This window comes from Crassostrea angulata, chromosome 4 (assembly GCF_025612915.1).
Source record: "Crassostrea angulata isolate pt1a10 chromosome 4, ASM2561291v2, whole genome shotgun sequence".
Taxonomy (NCBI): domain Eukaryota; kingdom Metazoa; phylum Mollusca; class Bivalvia; order Ostreida; family Ostreidae; genus Magallana; species Magallana angulata.
Window position 1 is genome coordinate 3,240,742 of NC_069114.1, and position 16,345 is coordinate 3,257,086.

The following is a 16,345-nucleotide window of genomic DNA, read 5'->3' on the forward strand; positions in this document are numbered from 1 at the left end:
GGAGGTTTTGACACGCATACACCAGTTTAAATCAACCTATTCCAAATATTTAACATATTTAAAGGTACATTGTTTTCAATAATTTAGAAAGAAATAATGAGATGTGTTCATATTTTAATTTTATAGTATCTTATCTATCCTCAAATAGGCAATTTACACGCCTTATTCACCCATCTTCTTTTACCGGGGTGTCAACATTTGCCTTTTTCACACAAATATTTTCTTTTTAAGAAATTTTTAAACTGAATCACCTTAAATTCTTTTTTTAAGATACAAAATGCTAAGACAGCCGAAGAAACGTTGCTCTTTGCTAATATTACATGTGTTTAATTTCTTATGAACAAATCAATTCCTTTGAATACTCCCCTTCTTTGATATTAACAAAGGCAAAAGTCTGATCCAAAAATATAATTCTAGAAAAAAGGATCAAAGAATTGAACAGTTTATTATAATTAGCATAACTTAAACAAGTGCCATAGTGCAAATAAAAAATAGCAATAATACATACCGCTTGCAGAGTTCTTGAAATCTTTTTTCCGCTGTCAGTCATTTGGACTGACAACCATCAGAAGTTTGTCAGTCCAGACTGATTTCTATCAGTCCAAACATTTTCAATAGAAAGATGAAAAACTACAAGTATATTTGCCTTATAATTTCTCTCATTTTTACCTTAATTATTCTGATTTCTCCTAATTTTCACATTCTGGCTCCTGACAACATTCTTATTTATCACGTCATCAATTATTTTTATTTCCTTCCCTCTCTCATTATCAACTTTCTTCTTGTTCTCTTTCTCGTTCTCTTTCTGCACATCACATATGTAACTAAGGCTCGGTTGTCAGATAGCGGAGTTCTTATTTCCCGAAAAAATGTATAAATGATTACATTGGGATTTTTGTGTGTATTTCTGTGTATTGCAATAAAAACATTCACTGAAAACCCTGTTTCGGTGTATGCAATGTACATTGAAAAAACGTAACGAGACAACACTCGCCATCTTGGATTTATAGGGGGCCCTCAGTTCACGCTATGTTTAAAACAAGTTTTCCAATTTCTCCCATGATTTCTGACGACATCTAGGTTGGAAAATGATTGAAAGACTTATTCCTTTTGTCTGACTACATCTGTTAGCTGCATTAAAAACACACCGTATCAATATTTACGAAATACTCGCCAAACTTATCGAAAGCAACGGAAGTAATATTTACTGAGGTGTTCCGAAAATGTATAATAAGTCTAGAGAGAGCGAAAAAACCGCGAAAAACTGCTCTAGATTTATCGTATGCGTTCGGATCTCCTCAGTGAGTATGAAAATTAGTTATATTTTCGCAAGTTACTCTGTCCATATCTACCGGTCATTTGGACTGACAGGCAACCTCAAGTAATCGGTCCTTGGTTATTTTTATCGGTCTTGCCGACAGGACCGAAAGATTTCAAGAACTCTGCGCTTGCAGGTATCGGTATTTAACTTAATTGTAAAAAATATTTGATTTTGTAACGTGTCACGTTTTTAAGCGTGTATCATATTGGAAAGATGTGCAAAAAGAGGACGTATAAAATGTCCATTGTTTACATGATTATTTCAAACAGTCAACCACCGGAAGTTGTGAACCCTTCAGGGTGGTGTGTGTGTTTGTAAGCACCTGAATACCACTACACGAGTATGAATACACACGTTTTATCCCACTACATTTTTTCTTCCCACTACATGCACCCGTGTAGTGGGAAGTAAAATCGTTCGGAAACGTTATTTCTCATCGTACTTGATTCAAAAAATATAAAATCGTACTATGTTTGGGTTTCCGGTGTGTATGTGAATTTTTTGACACGCATCGTGGAGTCCATAAGAGTACTTTACACACTTTCCTCCATTGGATGTAAATAGCGCATGCGCAATCGGAACTTCCTACTCGAAGATGGAAATAATTGTTTACAGTAAGTATCATTTTTTCTTCGATATCTAGGGAATTATATCATTCTATTCTAATAGATAAATCTGGTAAACGACTATAACAAGGTCAGGCATTGTCTTTCCTGTTAAGTTTTTCACTGATAAGAGAACACGAGATCTAATTTTGACATCATGCGAATACCATATTCATAATCAAAGAAGGGATCGTAACTTATTTAGAATTAAAATGTGTCTATTTTATTTCAAGATTTATTTAATTATGGAACAGATTATTACTTATATTTTAAGGGATATATCAGTACCTTCTTAGTGGCCGAAATTCGGCCCTATTCCTAATCAGAAATAGGTGATATTTCCTCAATTTAGCGGTATTTTTTCCCAACTGGTTAACACTGAGTCTATATTTAATTCTTTTAAATAAATAATATGTATTAAAAGCAAAATATGTGATCTTTTAACCTCAATCAGCATAGCTTTTATCATAATACCTGTTTAAAAACATTCTGTAAACATTGCCAACTTTTAATCCTAATTTCCTCTATCTTTCTAAAAATCATAATGCTGTGTTCTGTGGAATCGTTATGCTGTTTCCACATACATGTACTTGATTGATATACCTTTTCAATTGTACAATTTCATTAAAAATACGGATGAATTACGTTACATAATTATATTAATAGAAACATATTAGGAAAAGTTACTTTAAAAAAGTGATTTAGTAGGAAATACTGATTTTTATCATTGAAATGAAAAGTATGAGTTTTCTCATGGGGTTAAATTTCAAAATGAATGATATTTACTTAAGCTAATGGTGATTATTTCTTAGTATTAGTACGATCTGAGATAAATTTGGGTACAGATAATGATCAAAAAAGATTTAGAGGGTTTCCTAAGTGATTAAGTGTACAGATTGATTTTAGAGCGTTAAAATGAAAAGTACAGGTTTCCTCATTGGGGTCTAAGTTCAATAGGAAAGGATTTTTACTTAAACAAATGATGATTAATTCATAGTATTAGTGTAATTTAGGATAAATTAGGGTACCAATATTGATTGAAAAAGATTTAGGGGGTGTCCTAAGTGATCAAGTATACTGATTTTATAACGTTAAAATGAAATGTATGGGTTCCCTCATGAGAGTCTAAATTTAACAGAAAAGGATTTAACCTACACTAATGGTGATTTTTTCTTAGTATTAGTGTAATTTAGGATAAATTAGGGTACAAATATTGATTGAAAAAGATTTAAGGGGTTTCCTAAGTGATTTAGTATACTGATTTAAGAGCGTTAAAATGAAAAATATAAGTTTCCTCATGGGGGTCTAAGTTCAATAAGAAAGGATTTTTACTTAAACTAATGATAATTATTTCTTAACATTAGTGTAGTTTAGGATAAATTTGGGTACAACTATTAATTGAAAAATATTTAGATGGTTTCCTAAGTGAATAACAATACTGAATTCATAACGTTTAAATTAAAATTATGGGTTTCTTCATGGGAGTCTAAGTTCAATAGGAAAGGATTTTTACTTAAACTAATGGCGATTATTTCTTAGTATTAGTGTAATTTAAGATAAATTAGGATACAAATATTGATTTAAAAAATTTAGGGGGGGTTTCCTAAATAAATACTCTACTGATTTTAGAACGTTAAAATGAAAATTAAGGGTTTCCTTATGGAAGTCTAAGTTCAATAGGAAAGGATTTTTACTTAAACTAATGATGATTAATTCATAGTATTAGTGTAATTTAGGATAAATTAGGGTACAAATATTGATTGAAAAAGATTTAGGGGGTGTCCTAAGTGATCAAGTATACTGATTTTATAACGCTAAAATGAAATGTATGGGTTTCCTCATGGGAGTCTAAATTTAACAGAAAAGGATTTAACCTACACTAATGGTGATTTTTTCTTAGTATTTGTGTAATTTAGGATAAATTAGAGTACAAATATTGATTGAAAAAGATTTAAGGGGTTTCCTAAGTGATTTAGTATACTGATTTAAGAGCGTTAAAATGAAAAATATAAGTTTCCTCATGGGGGTCTAAGTTCAATAGGAAAGGATTTTTACTTAAACTAATGATGATTATTTCTTAACATTAGTGTAGTTTAGGATAAATTTGGGTACAACTATTAATTGAAAAAGATTTAGATGGTTTCCTAAGTGAATAACAATACTGAATTCATAACGTTTAAATTAAAATTATGGGTTTCTTCATGGGAGTCTAAGTTCAATAGGAAAGGATTTTTACTTAAACTAATGGCGATTATTTCTTAGTATTAGTGTAATTTAAGATAAATTAGGATACAAATATTGATTTAAAAAATTTAGGGGGGGTTTCCTAAATAAATACTCTACTGATTTTAGAACGTTAAAATGAAAATTAAGGGTTTCCTTATGGAAGTCTAAGTTCAATAGGAAAGGATTTTTACTTAAACTAATGATGATTAATTCATAGTATTAGTGTAATTTAGGATAAATTAGGGTACAAATATTGATTGGAAAAGATTTAGGGGGTGTCCTAAGTGATCAAGTATACTGATTTTATAACGCTAAAATGAAATGTATGGGTTTCCTCATGGGAGTCTAAATTTAACAGAAAAGGATTTAACCTACACTAATGGTGATTATTTCTTAGTATTTGTGTAATTTAGGATAAATTAGAGTACAAATATTGATTGAAAAAGATTTAAGGGGTTTCCTAAGTGATTTAGTATACTGATTTAAGAGCGTTAAAATGAAAAATATAAGTTTCCTCATGGGGGTCTAAGTTCAATAGGAAAGGATTTTTACTTAAACTAATGATGATTATTTCTTAACATTAGTGTAGTTTAGGAAAAATTAGGGTACAACTATTGATTGAAAAAGATTTAGATGGTTTCCTAAGTGAATAACAATACTGAATTCATAACGTTTAAATTAAAATTATGGGTTTCTTCATGGGAGTCTAAGTTCAATGGGAAAGGATTTTTACTTAAACTAATGGCGATTATTTCTTAGTATTAGTGTAATTTAAGATAAATTAGGATACAAATATTGATTTAAAAAATTTAGGGGGGGTTTCCTAAATAAATAGTATACTGATTTTAGAACGTTAAAATGAAAATTAAGGGTTTCCTTATGGAAGTCTAAGTTCAGTAGGAAAGGATTTTTACTTAAACTAATGATGATTATTTCTTAACATTAGTGTAGTTTAGGATAAATTAGGGTACAACTATTGATTGAAAAAGATTTAGATGGTTTCCTAAGTGAATAACAATACTGAATTCATTACGTTTAAATTAAGATTAATATGGGTTTCTTCATGGGAGTATAAGTTCAATAAAAAAGGATTTTTACTTAAACTAATGGTGATTATTTCTTAGTATTAGTGTAATTTAAGATAAACTAAGATACGAATATCGATTTAAAAAATTTAGGGGGGGGGGGGTTCCTAAATAAATAGTATACTGATTTTAGAACGTTAAAATGAAAATTAAGGGTTTCCTTATGGAAGTCTAAGTTCAATAGGAAGGATTTTTACTTAAACTAATGATGATTAATTCATAGTATTAGTGTAATTTAGGATAAATTAGGGCACAAACATTGATTGAAAAAGATTTAGGGGGTGTCCTAAGTGATCAAGTATACTGATTTTATAACGCTAAAATGAAAATTATGAGTTTCCTCATGGGAGTCTAAATTTAACAGAAAAGGATTTAACCTACACTAATGGTGATTATTTCTTAGTATTAGTGTAATTTAGGATAAATTAGGGTACAAATATTGATTGAAAAAGATTTAAGGGGTTTCCTAAGTGATTTAGTATACTGATTTAAGAGCGTTAAAATGAAAAGTATGAGTTTCCTCATGGGGGTTTAAGTTCAATAGGATAGGATTTTTACTTAAACTAATGATGAATATTTCCTAGTTTTAGTGTAGTTTAGGATAAATTAGGGTACAAATATTGATTGAAAAAGATTTAGGGGGTGTCCTAAGTGATCAAGTATACTGATTTTATAACGTTAAAATGAAAATTATTGGTTTCCTCATGGGAGTCTAAATTTAACAGAAAAGGATTTAACTTACACTAATGGTGATTATTTCTTAGTATTTGTGTAATTTAGGATAAATTAGAGTACAAATATTGACTAAAAAAAAATTTAAGGGGTTTCCTATGTGATTTAGTATACTAATTTAAGAGTGTTAAAATGAAAAATATAAGTTTCCTCATGGGTGTCTAAGTTCAATAGGAGAGGATTTTTACTTAAACTATTGATGATTAGTTCTTAACATTAGTGTAGTTTAGGATAAATTAGGGTACAAATATTGATTGAAAGAGATTTAGACGGTTTCCTAAGTGAATAAGTATACTGAATTCATAACGTTTAAATTAAAATTATGGGTTTCTTCATGGGAGTCTAAGTTCAATAAAATAGGATTTTTACTTCAACTAATGGTGATTATTTCTTAGTATTAGTCTAATTTAAGATAAATTAGGATACAAATATTGATTTAAAAAATTTAGGGGGGGGGGGTTCCTAAATAAATACTATACTGATTTTAGAACGTTAAAATGAAAATTAAGGGTTTCCTTATGGAAGTCTAAGTTCAATAGGAAAGGATTTTTACTTAAACTAATGATGATTAATTCACAGTATTAGTGTAATTTAAGATAAATTAGGGCACAAATATTGATTGAAAAAGATTTAGGGGGGGTCCTAAGTGATCAAGTATACTGATTTTATAACGTTAAAATGAAAATTATGGGTTTCCTCATGGGAGTCTAAATATAACAGAGAAGGATTTAACTTACACTAATGGTGATTATTTCTTAGTTTAAGTGTAATTTAGGATAAATTAGGGTACAAATATTGATTGAAAAAGATTTAAGGGGTTTCCTAAGTGATTTAGTATACTGATTTAAGAGCGTTAAAATGAAAAGTATGAGTTTCCTCATGGGGGTCTAAGTTCAATAGGATAGGATTTTTACTTAAACTAATGATGATTATTTCTTAACATTAGTGTAGTTTAGGATAAATTAGGATACACATTTTGATTGAAGAAGATTTAAGGGGTTTCCTAAGTGAATAACTATACTGAATTCATAACGTTTAAATTAAAATTATGGTTTCCTCATGGGAGTCTAAGTTTAATAGGAAAGGATTTTTACTTATACTAATGATGAATATTTCTTACCATTAAGTGTAATTTAGGATAAATTAGAGTACAAATATTGATTGAGAAAGATTTTAGGGGTTTTCTAAGTGAATAAGCTGTATACTGATTTTAGAACGTTAAAATGAAAATTATGGGTTTCCTCAAGGGAGTCCAAGTTCAATAGTTAAGAATTTTTACTTAAACAAATGATGAATATTTCTTAGCATTAGTGTAATTTAGAATAAATTAGGGTACAAAAATTGACTGAAAAAAAATTTAAGGGGTTTCCTTTAAGTAAAAACATACTGATTTTAGAACGTTAAAATAAAAAGTATGGTTTTCCTCATGGGGGTCTAAGTTCAATAGGAAAGAACTTTTACTTAAACTAATGGTGATTATTTCTAAGTGTTAATGTAGTTTAGGATAAATTAGGGTACAAATATTGATTGAAAAAGAATTAAGGGTTTCCTTAGTGATTAAGTATACTGATTTTATAACATTAAAATGAAAAGTATGAGTTTCCTCATGGGAGTCCAAGTTCAACAGGAATGGATTTTGACTTAAACCAATGGTTATTTTTTCTTAGTGTTTATGTAATAAAGTATAAATTAGGGAATAAATATTGACTGAAAAATATTTAGGGGGTTTCCGAAGTGAATAAGTATACTGATTTTAGAACGTTGAATGAAAATTATGGGTTTCCTCATGGGAGTCTAAATTTAACAGGAAAGGATTTTACCTAAACTAGTGGTGATAATTCTTTAGTATTAGTGTAATTAAAGATAAATTAGGGTACAAATATTGATTGAAAAAGATTTAAGGGGTTTCCTATGTGATTAAGTATACTGAGTTTAGAACGTTAAAATGAAAAGTGTGGGTTTCTTCATGGGGGTCTAAGTTCAACAGGAAAGGATTTTTACTTACACTAATGGTTATTTTTTCTTAGTATTTGTGTAATTTAGGATTAATTAGGGTACAAATATTGATTGAAAATGATTTAAGGGGTTTCCTAAGTGATTTAGTTTACTGATTTTATAATGTTAAAATGAAAAGAATGATTTTCCTCATGGGTGTGTAAGTTCAATAGGAAAGGATTTTTACTTAAACTAATGGTAATTATTACATAGTATTTGTGTAAGTTAGGATAAATAAGGGTACAAATATTGATTTAAATAAATTTAGGGAGTTTCCTTAGTGATCAAGTATACTGAATTTGTAGCGTTAAAATTAAAAGTATAAATTTAGTCATGGGGTTCTAAGTTCAACATGAAAGGATTTTTACTTAAACTAATGGTGAATATTTCTTAGTGTTAATGTAATTTAAGACAAATCAGGGTAGAAGTAAAGATCCAAGAATATTTATGAGGTTTTTGGAGTGAATAAGTAAACTGAATTTTTAACGTTGAAATGAAAAGCATGGGTGTCCTCATGGAGGTCTATTTAGTTCAATAGGAAAGGATTTTTATTTAAACTATAATGGTGATATAGGTTTTTTTTTTTTAATAATCAATTACATGTACATGATGTATACTGATTTTTTCAAGTTAAAAGCAAAAGATATTGGTTTCCTCATGGGGGTCCAATACTTTACAAAAGGATTATTTTATATACTCACGGTGATTATTTCGTTGCATTAATGAACTCAACATGTAACCAATATTATTCTTCTTTTTTACATTTTCTTTTAGAGACTCAAAACCAAAAATTTTGATTGCAAATAGTGACTGATGTGCCTTATGATGTAGATGTTGGATATTGTGCTTTTCCAGGTAATGAACAATTTTTTTCTTACTGTAAACAAACACATGCTTAAGGGAAAAAAAGAAAGAGGGATATAGAAGAGAAAGAAGCTTTATTTGTACTTTAGTGTCTATGAGTAATACTTTTACATTTGATCTGAGTGAGCTGAATTAAATTCTTTATATAATTACATATTACTGTATACAATATATATGATTATTAAGAAATTAAGAATGAACAATTACAGTGGAGCCTCAGTTATCCGGATGCTTTTGTTCCCAAGTCCAATCGTCCGGATAGGTGAAGCGTCCGGATATCTTGAATGTGTCTATTGTTGTCATGAATGATAATGTATTTGTATACAATGGCTCCCAGTGTTGATACTAGGTTTATTTGCTTTTCATTCCATATAGCAACACATGCTAGAGTTGTCTGTTGATATGAACGCTTTTAGAAGAACTTTGCTTTATTTTATTATTTTGTCATGAAATATTAACCGGACAACAATGACAATCGAATCTAGCTAAATTCTTTGTGTCCAAGTGTGATATGTTTGTGATACACTGTTGTTCGCAATTTTCCAATTTTTGTGATTTTGGAAGTCAGTGTGTTTATACTACTTATGAGGGTCTAGCTCGTAAAAAAGGTGTGAAACTTAATTGACAGGGGTAATCTTTTGTACTGAGAAGGGTATCATCAAATTTTACCGTCCGGTTAAATGAAGCAAGATTAGTAGTAAATCAGTATTTTGTGGTAAAAACAGACCGTCCGGATCCGGAAAGCGGAATTCCGGATAAATGAGACAAAATAACGTATAAAAAAATCTGTTCCCAAATAAAATCGTCCGTAAACTGAAGCGTCCGGTTATCTGGCGTCCGGATATCTGAGGCCCCACTGTAATTGTGAATGATACTATGCATATCTGAAATTTTTCTACATTTTCTTTTAAGAGAAATGGCCCAAAATGGAAAGCATCTGCAGACAATGACTGATATGTTTTTTGATGCAGATGTTTAAAATGATGCTTTTGAAGGTATCAGTATAATTTTTGTTACTTATTGTAATTAATAACAACTAACTATTACAAATAATAACAGAAAAAGAGAAATGCTATGTGTGTGTGTGCATGTGACAGAGAGTGAGAGAGAGAGAGAGAGAGAGAGAGAGAGAGAGAGAGAGAGAGAGAGAGAGAGAGAGAGAATTAGATTGAAGGGGAGAAATAGTGAGATGACTTAATACAACTAATTTGTATAAATGAAGTAATTTTTCTATTAAGATATTTTACCTGAATGTCACTACATGCGTGTAAATAACTAAATGTGATGTCAATTTGAAAGAGAGAGAGAGAAGTCGATAGACACTAAGTTTGATTTAAAGGAATTAGATTGGAAGGGAGAGAGGAAGAGAGAGAGGAATTATTGGGAAAAAAATGAAGCATTTTTGCTATTTGGATATAATACATGAATGTCACTACATATGTGTAAATAACTAAATGTAATGTCTATTTGAAAAAAAGTCAGAAAACTTGATAGAAAATAAGAAACAAAGGAATTAGATTGGTAGGGAGAGAGGAAGTGAGAGGACTTATTAAAACTTTTTGTTTTAAGTGAAGCAATTTTTTTCTATGGAGATACTTTACCTGAATGTCACTACAAGTGTGTAAATAACTAAATGTTATGTCAATTTGAAAAAGAGAGACAGATAACTTAATAGAAAATATGAAAAAAGAAATCGGATTGGAAGGGAGAGAAGAAGATAGAGGACATGTTTTTTTGTTCAAATGAAGCAATTTTTTCTTTAAAAATGTTTGCCGGAATGTCACCACATGAGTGTAAATAACTAAATGTGGTGTTAATTTTAGAGAGAGAGAGAGAGAGAGAGAGAGAGAGAGAGAGAAGTTGATAGGAAATAAAAGTTGAAGAAATTAGAGTACAGGGATTAAGATAGGAAGTGAGATGGCAAATTTCAACTTTTTGTATAAATAAAGTAATTTTTGTATTTAGATACTTTACCTGAATGTCACTACATGCATGTAAATAACTTAATGTGATGTCAATTTGAGAGAGAGAGAGAGAGAGAGAGAGAGAGAGAGAGTTAGAGAGAGTTAGAGAGAGAGAGAGAAAAGTTGATAGAAACTAAGCTTGAATTAAAGGAATTAGATCGGAAGGGAGAGAGGAAGGGAGAAGAATTATTAACATTTTGTTAAAATAAAGCATTTTTTTTTCAATTTAGATATTTTACCTAAATGTCACTACATGTGTGTAAATAAGTAAATGTGAAGTGTATTTAAAAAAGTCAGAGAAATAGATATAAATTTAGAGATAGAAGAATTAGATTAGAAGAGAGAGAGAAAGTGAGAGGACTTATTACAACTTTTTGTTTAAGTGAAGCACTTTTTTTCTATGGAGATACTTTACCTGAATGTCACTACATGTGTGTTAATAACTAAATGGAATGGCAATTTGAGAGAGAGAGAGAGAGAGAGAGAGAGAGAGAGAGAGAGAGAGAGAGAGAGAGAGAGAGAGAGAATAAGAGAGAAAGAAATCAGTTCGGTAGAGAGAGAGAGAGATAGAGGATGTATTAAAACTTTTTATTCAAATGAAGCAATTTTTTTCATTTGACATTTTTAGCCTGAATGTCACTACATGAGTGTAAATTACTAAATGTGATGTTAATATGAGAGAGAGAGAGAGAGAGAGAGAGAGAGAGAGAGAGAGAGAGAGAATGAGAGAGATGTCAATAAGAAATAGAAGTTAAAAAAGTCAGATTGGAGGGGAGAAAGGAAGTGAGATGACTTAATGCAACTTTTTTGTATAAATGAAGTAATTTTTCTCTTTAGATACTTTACCTGAATGTCACTACACACGTGTAAATAACTAAATGTGATGTCAATTTGAAAGAGAGAGAGAGAGGTTGATAGACACTAAGTTAGATTTAAAGGAATTAGATCAAAAGGGAGAGAGGAAGGGAGAGGAATTATTAACATTTTGTTTAAATAAAGCATGTTTTTCAATTTAGATATTTGACCTGAATGTCACTACATGTGTGTAAATAACTAAATGTGATGTCTTTTTGAAAAAAGTTAGAGAAATAGATATTAATTTAGAGATAAAGGAATTAGATCGAAAGGAAGAGAGGAAGTGAGAGGACTTATTACAACTTTTTCTTCAAAGGAGGTAATTTTTTGTTGTTAATTGAGATACTTTTACTGAATGTCAGTACATGTGTGTTTATAACTAAATGAAATGTCAATTGGAAAATAGAGAGAGAATTTGATAGAAAATAAGAGAGAAAGAAATCAGTTCGGTAGAGAAAGAGAAAGATAGAGGATGTATTAAAACTTTTTGTTCAAATGAAGCAATTTTTTCTTTTGAATTTTTTTGCCTGAATATCACTACATGAGTGTAAATTACTAAATGTGATGTTAATATGAGAGAGAGAGAGAGAGAGAGAGAGAGAGAGAGAGAGAGAGAGAGAGAGAGAGAGAGAGAGAGAGAGAGCATATAAGATCAGAGTGGAGGAAAGATAGTAAGTGAGACTTAATACAAGTGTGTTGTATAAATGAAGTATTTTTTCTATTTAGATACTTTACCTGAATGTCACTACTCGCGTGTAAATAAGTAAATGTGATGTCAATTTGAGAGAGAGAGAGAGAGAGTTAAGTTAGATTTAAAGGAATTATATCAAAAGGGAGAGAGGAAGAGAGAGGAATTATTAACATTTTGTTTAAGTAAAAGATGTTTTTCAATTTAGATATTTGACCTGAATGTCACTACATGGGTGTAAATAACAAAATGTGATGTCTGTTTGAAAAAGTCAGAGAAATTGATAGAAATTACGGTAAGAGATAAAATAATTAGATTGAAAGGGAGAGAGGAAGTGAGAGGCATTTTTACAGCTTTTTCTTCAAAGGAGGTAATTTCTTTTTTATTTATGAGATACTTTACCTGAATTTCACTATGTGTGTGTAAATAATGAAAAGTAATGTTCATTTAAAAGAGAGGAAGAAGTTGATAGAAAATAAGTTAAAGATAAAGAAATAAAAGCGGAAGAGAGAGAGGAAGTTAGAGGACTTATTAAAAGATTTCGTTTAAATCAAGGGATTTTTGTTCTATTGAGATACTTTACCTGAATGCCACTACATGTGTGTAAATAACTAAATGTGATGGCAATTTTAGAGAGAGAGAGAGAGAGAGAGAGAGAGAGAGAGAGAGAGAGAGAGAGAGAGAGAGAGAGAGAGAGAGAGAGAGTCAGTGAAATTGAAACAAAGTTAGAGACAAGGACATTTTGCAGAAGGTAGAGAGGGAGTTAGAGGACTTTTAAAAGAAATGTGTTCAAATGAGAGAGAGAGAGAGAGAGAGAGAGAGAGAGAGAGAGAGAGAGAGAGAGAGAGAGATCATGTAGAACATAACAACAGCAGCAATATTTGAACACTTTTATAAAGGTCAATTATACATTTCTAAAATCTTCCTTGTATAACAAAACATAACCTTTTTTCATAAAGAGTAAAACAAAGTAAACAAAATATTTTTTTTATGTTTATTGTTGTCTTATGCTTTCAGGAAAAATATCCAAGCTAATTGAGGTTTCCTGAGAAAAGTGTTTGTCTCACATGGAAAAGCCATTGTCTAAGATTATACATATTAAGGTAAATGTATAAATTAAATGTTATTTCTTAAAAAGAAATATGCATGAGAGAGAGAGAGAGAGAAATAAATAAAGATAGATGAAGAGAGAGGGGAGAAATAAAAAAAAAAAGAAAGAGAATACAGAGAAAACTGCTATTAGTTTTTATCAATATGAAGTTAATTCATCATTGATACACTTTTCCTGAATGTCACTAGATATGTGTAAAATAGGGATAACAGCATGAAACTGAAATAAGGCATTAAAAAAAAATTGAGAGATAGGGAAAAGTTAAAATAGATAGAGAGGGAGATAGTGTGTGAATTTAAAGTGTAAAGTGAATTTTTAACTTAATGCCTCTACATGTGTTTTTCATTGATAGTTATGAGAGAGAGAGAGAGACAGAGAGACAGAGAGAGAGAGAGGGAGACAGAGAATTACAGAGAGAGAGAGAGAGTGAGTAGTGATACCTTTTAGTATTTCATAAAATCTGAAAAAAGTACATTTAAAAGTCTTGCTTTACAGAGATGAAACACATTCTCAGAATTTATATTTTGACAAGTATTTTTGTGTTGCAGCACCAGTGTTCAGACATAGGTTAACTTCCTAGATAGACGATTGAGGACCAATAGTGTCAACGGAAAAAAATCTACGCCATGAATATTGCTTTAATCAATACTGGTTTAGAAATGATAATGAAACTCTGGTACATTTTTTATTGATCGTGTGGTTTTCATGTATTCTCCCAAAAATGAAGATATGAGAGAATTAATACACTTTTTACGTGTACATGTACGTGTAAATTCAGTAGCATTGAAAGTTGGGTTATACAATGTACATATTTTGCTGTTTTAATGTTCCTAAACGATCATATTGCCTTGTTCATATTAATATTTAAATGTTTTAGTAATACTCAATAAAAAGTCAGAGTCTAATGTAATGTCTTAATTACTTTCATAATCATTGATATTCATTTTTATTTAATGTATCAACATCACTACGTCAAAAAATACATGCGCGGATCCAAAAAGAATTCCAGGGGGGTCGGACGGTTATTTGAGTTTGTCGGGGGGGAGGGGAGAGTCCGAGGCATATTTTTGGTAATTTTATAATGTAATTTAAAGAAATTTTAATTTTGCAGGGGGGGGGGGGGTTCAGACCCCCCTGACCTCCCTCTAGATCCTAGCATGAAATAAGCTTAGCTAATGCATGATCTTGTTTTTGTATATGCCTTGCAATATTATGTAGAAATAATCAATGTGATTGAGCATTTTGGTGTAAATAATTGCATGAATTTTTATATCATAATCTGTAATTTCACCATTAAAACTAGTGCTCTACTCAGAAGTTGTGCCGTCATTCTGTCTTTAAATAACCATACAGCTTTGGCTGAAAATGAAAGATGATGGATGCTTGTATATGCGTGTGATATACATGTACATGTAGGTAGAAGGGGCCTGTGATAGTTTTTCTCTTTCAATAACTAAACTGCCATGGTCCATTAGTTGTTCTAATAACAACATTCGGTTTTAGCTACTAGTATTAAAAAATCAAAAAAATAATTGAAAAACAAATAATTGGGTTAATTCAAAGATTTATAGGTTTGTTACATGCACTTTGAAATATTTCGCACTTTGAAAAAAATTCAAAGTGTGTTACTAGTAATTTTGGAACCAGTTAAACGCGCTTTTATTTTTTTTTTCAAAGTGCGTTGATATCGTCGATATTATAAAAAACTGTTCAGGATTTGGTCCAAATAATTGATACTTTTATTGACATACAATAACTGATTGTTTTAACCTTGGTTTGATATTGTTTAGCTCAATGGGATATATTTTTTTTTAAAGAATCCAATGCATTCTCAGCTTACTTTATAAACAGTTTCTCGATTAGAATTTTTTTTCTCATAAGCTTACGTAGTTTGACAATTTACACAAGAACAAATCAGGAGTTTTAAATTATCCAAATATGACATAAACTGCATCGCGTAGCAATTACCCTTTTCCTTTTTTGTCTATGCAGCAAAATTAATGTACTTCTTATCTGATACATTGGGCTATGTCAGAAACGTTTACTTCAAGTTGCTGCATATCATACGTTTTGGATAGAAAGATAAGGGGTAGGCAACCTTCTTCCTGAAATCAATTACTAGTAAATGATGCACTGGTAATTGACCTGTATGATTGGCTAACCCACACCCACCCCCGTTCTTAAAGACGGTTAATGAGATTTACTAGTGTTAACAATTCATCATACAATCAGCAAATTAGAAATTAAATTCCAGATTTTTCTATTTAAACATATTTTTTTAAAGTGCGTTAAGTGTTTCGATAATAAAAAATGTTGAAGTTCCTTCATAACGCACTTTGAATTTTTTTTTTTTCAAACTGCGTTAGCTTAGTCCTAAGTTTAACGCGTTTTATTTTTTTTAAGTGTGTACTTTTCTCAAAGTGCGTTGCCACATACGTTATTTAAAATCCACTATAAATCACAAAACTTGTGTGCTATAATTCTTTAGAAACTGTACAAAGAATGTATGGTGTATCAAATCATTTGATAATGAGAAGATGGGATAAATAAGTAAAATTAATGTAAGTAGTCAGTTTCATGTGTGTATTTCAAACCTGACAATGTAGTGAGAATCATGTGTGTCTAACTGGTGGGTCACGTGGTCTGATGTAGTGGAGTTCAGGGGAAAACCCAAATTTTTAATATAATGAATTTACGAATTATCAGCCCCCTATGCTAATAAGAGTAGACAGTCTTTTATAAATTTGCTCAAATTTTTTCTTCACGACCCTTAGAAAATAGTGTAGTGACTTTCTGGTGAAAAGTCATGTGTAGTGAGTTTCATGTCTTTACGAGTATGGGTGTGTGTGTATAACACCTGACTAAAGCCAATGTTTAATTAGTGACACCAATCAGTTTC

The 16,345-nt window shown here is 30.5% G+C and overlaps 1 long non-coding RNA gene across 3 annotated transcripts; it reads left to right on the forward strand.

Annotated features, from left to right (window-relative positions):
• Positions 1 to 1,637: 1,637 nt before the first annotated feature.
• On the forward strand, positions 1,638 to 14,351 carry LOC128179267 (uncharacterized). Of its 3 annotated transcripts, none has more exons than XR_008243056.1 (5): positions 1,638 to 1,935; positions 8,739 to 8,819; positions 9,741 to 9,823; positions 13,353 to 13,438; positions 13,995 to 14,351. It is a non-coding gene; the product is annotated as an uncharacterized LOC128179267 (long non-coding RNA). The 3 variants fall into 3 exon arrangements; XR_008243057.1 differs by having other exon boundaries at positions 8,772 to 8,819; XR_008243055.1 differs by lacking the exon at positions 9,741 to 9,823.
• The last annotated feature ends 1,994 nt before the right edge of the window (positions 14,352 to 16,345 follow it).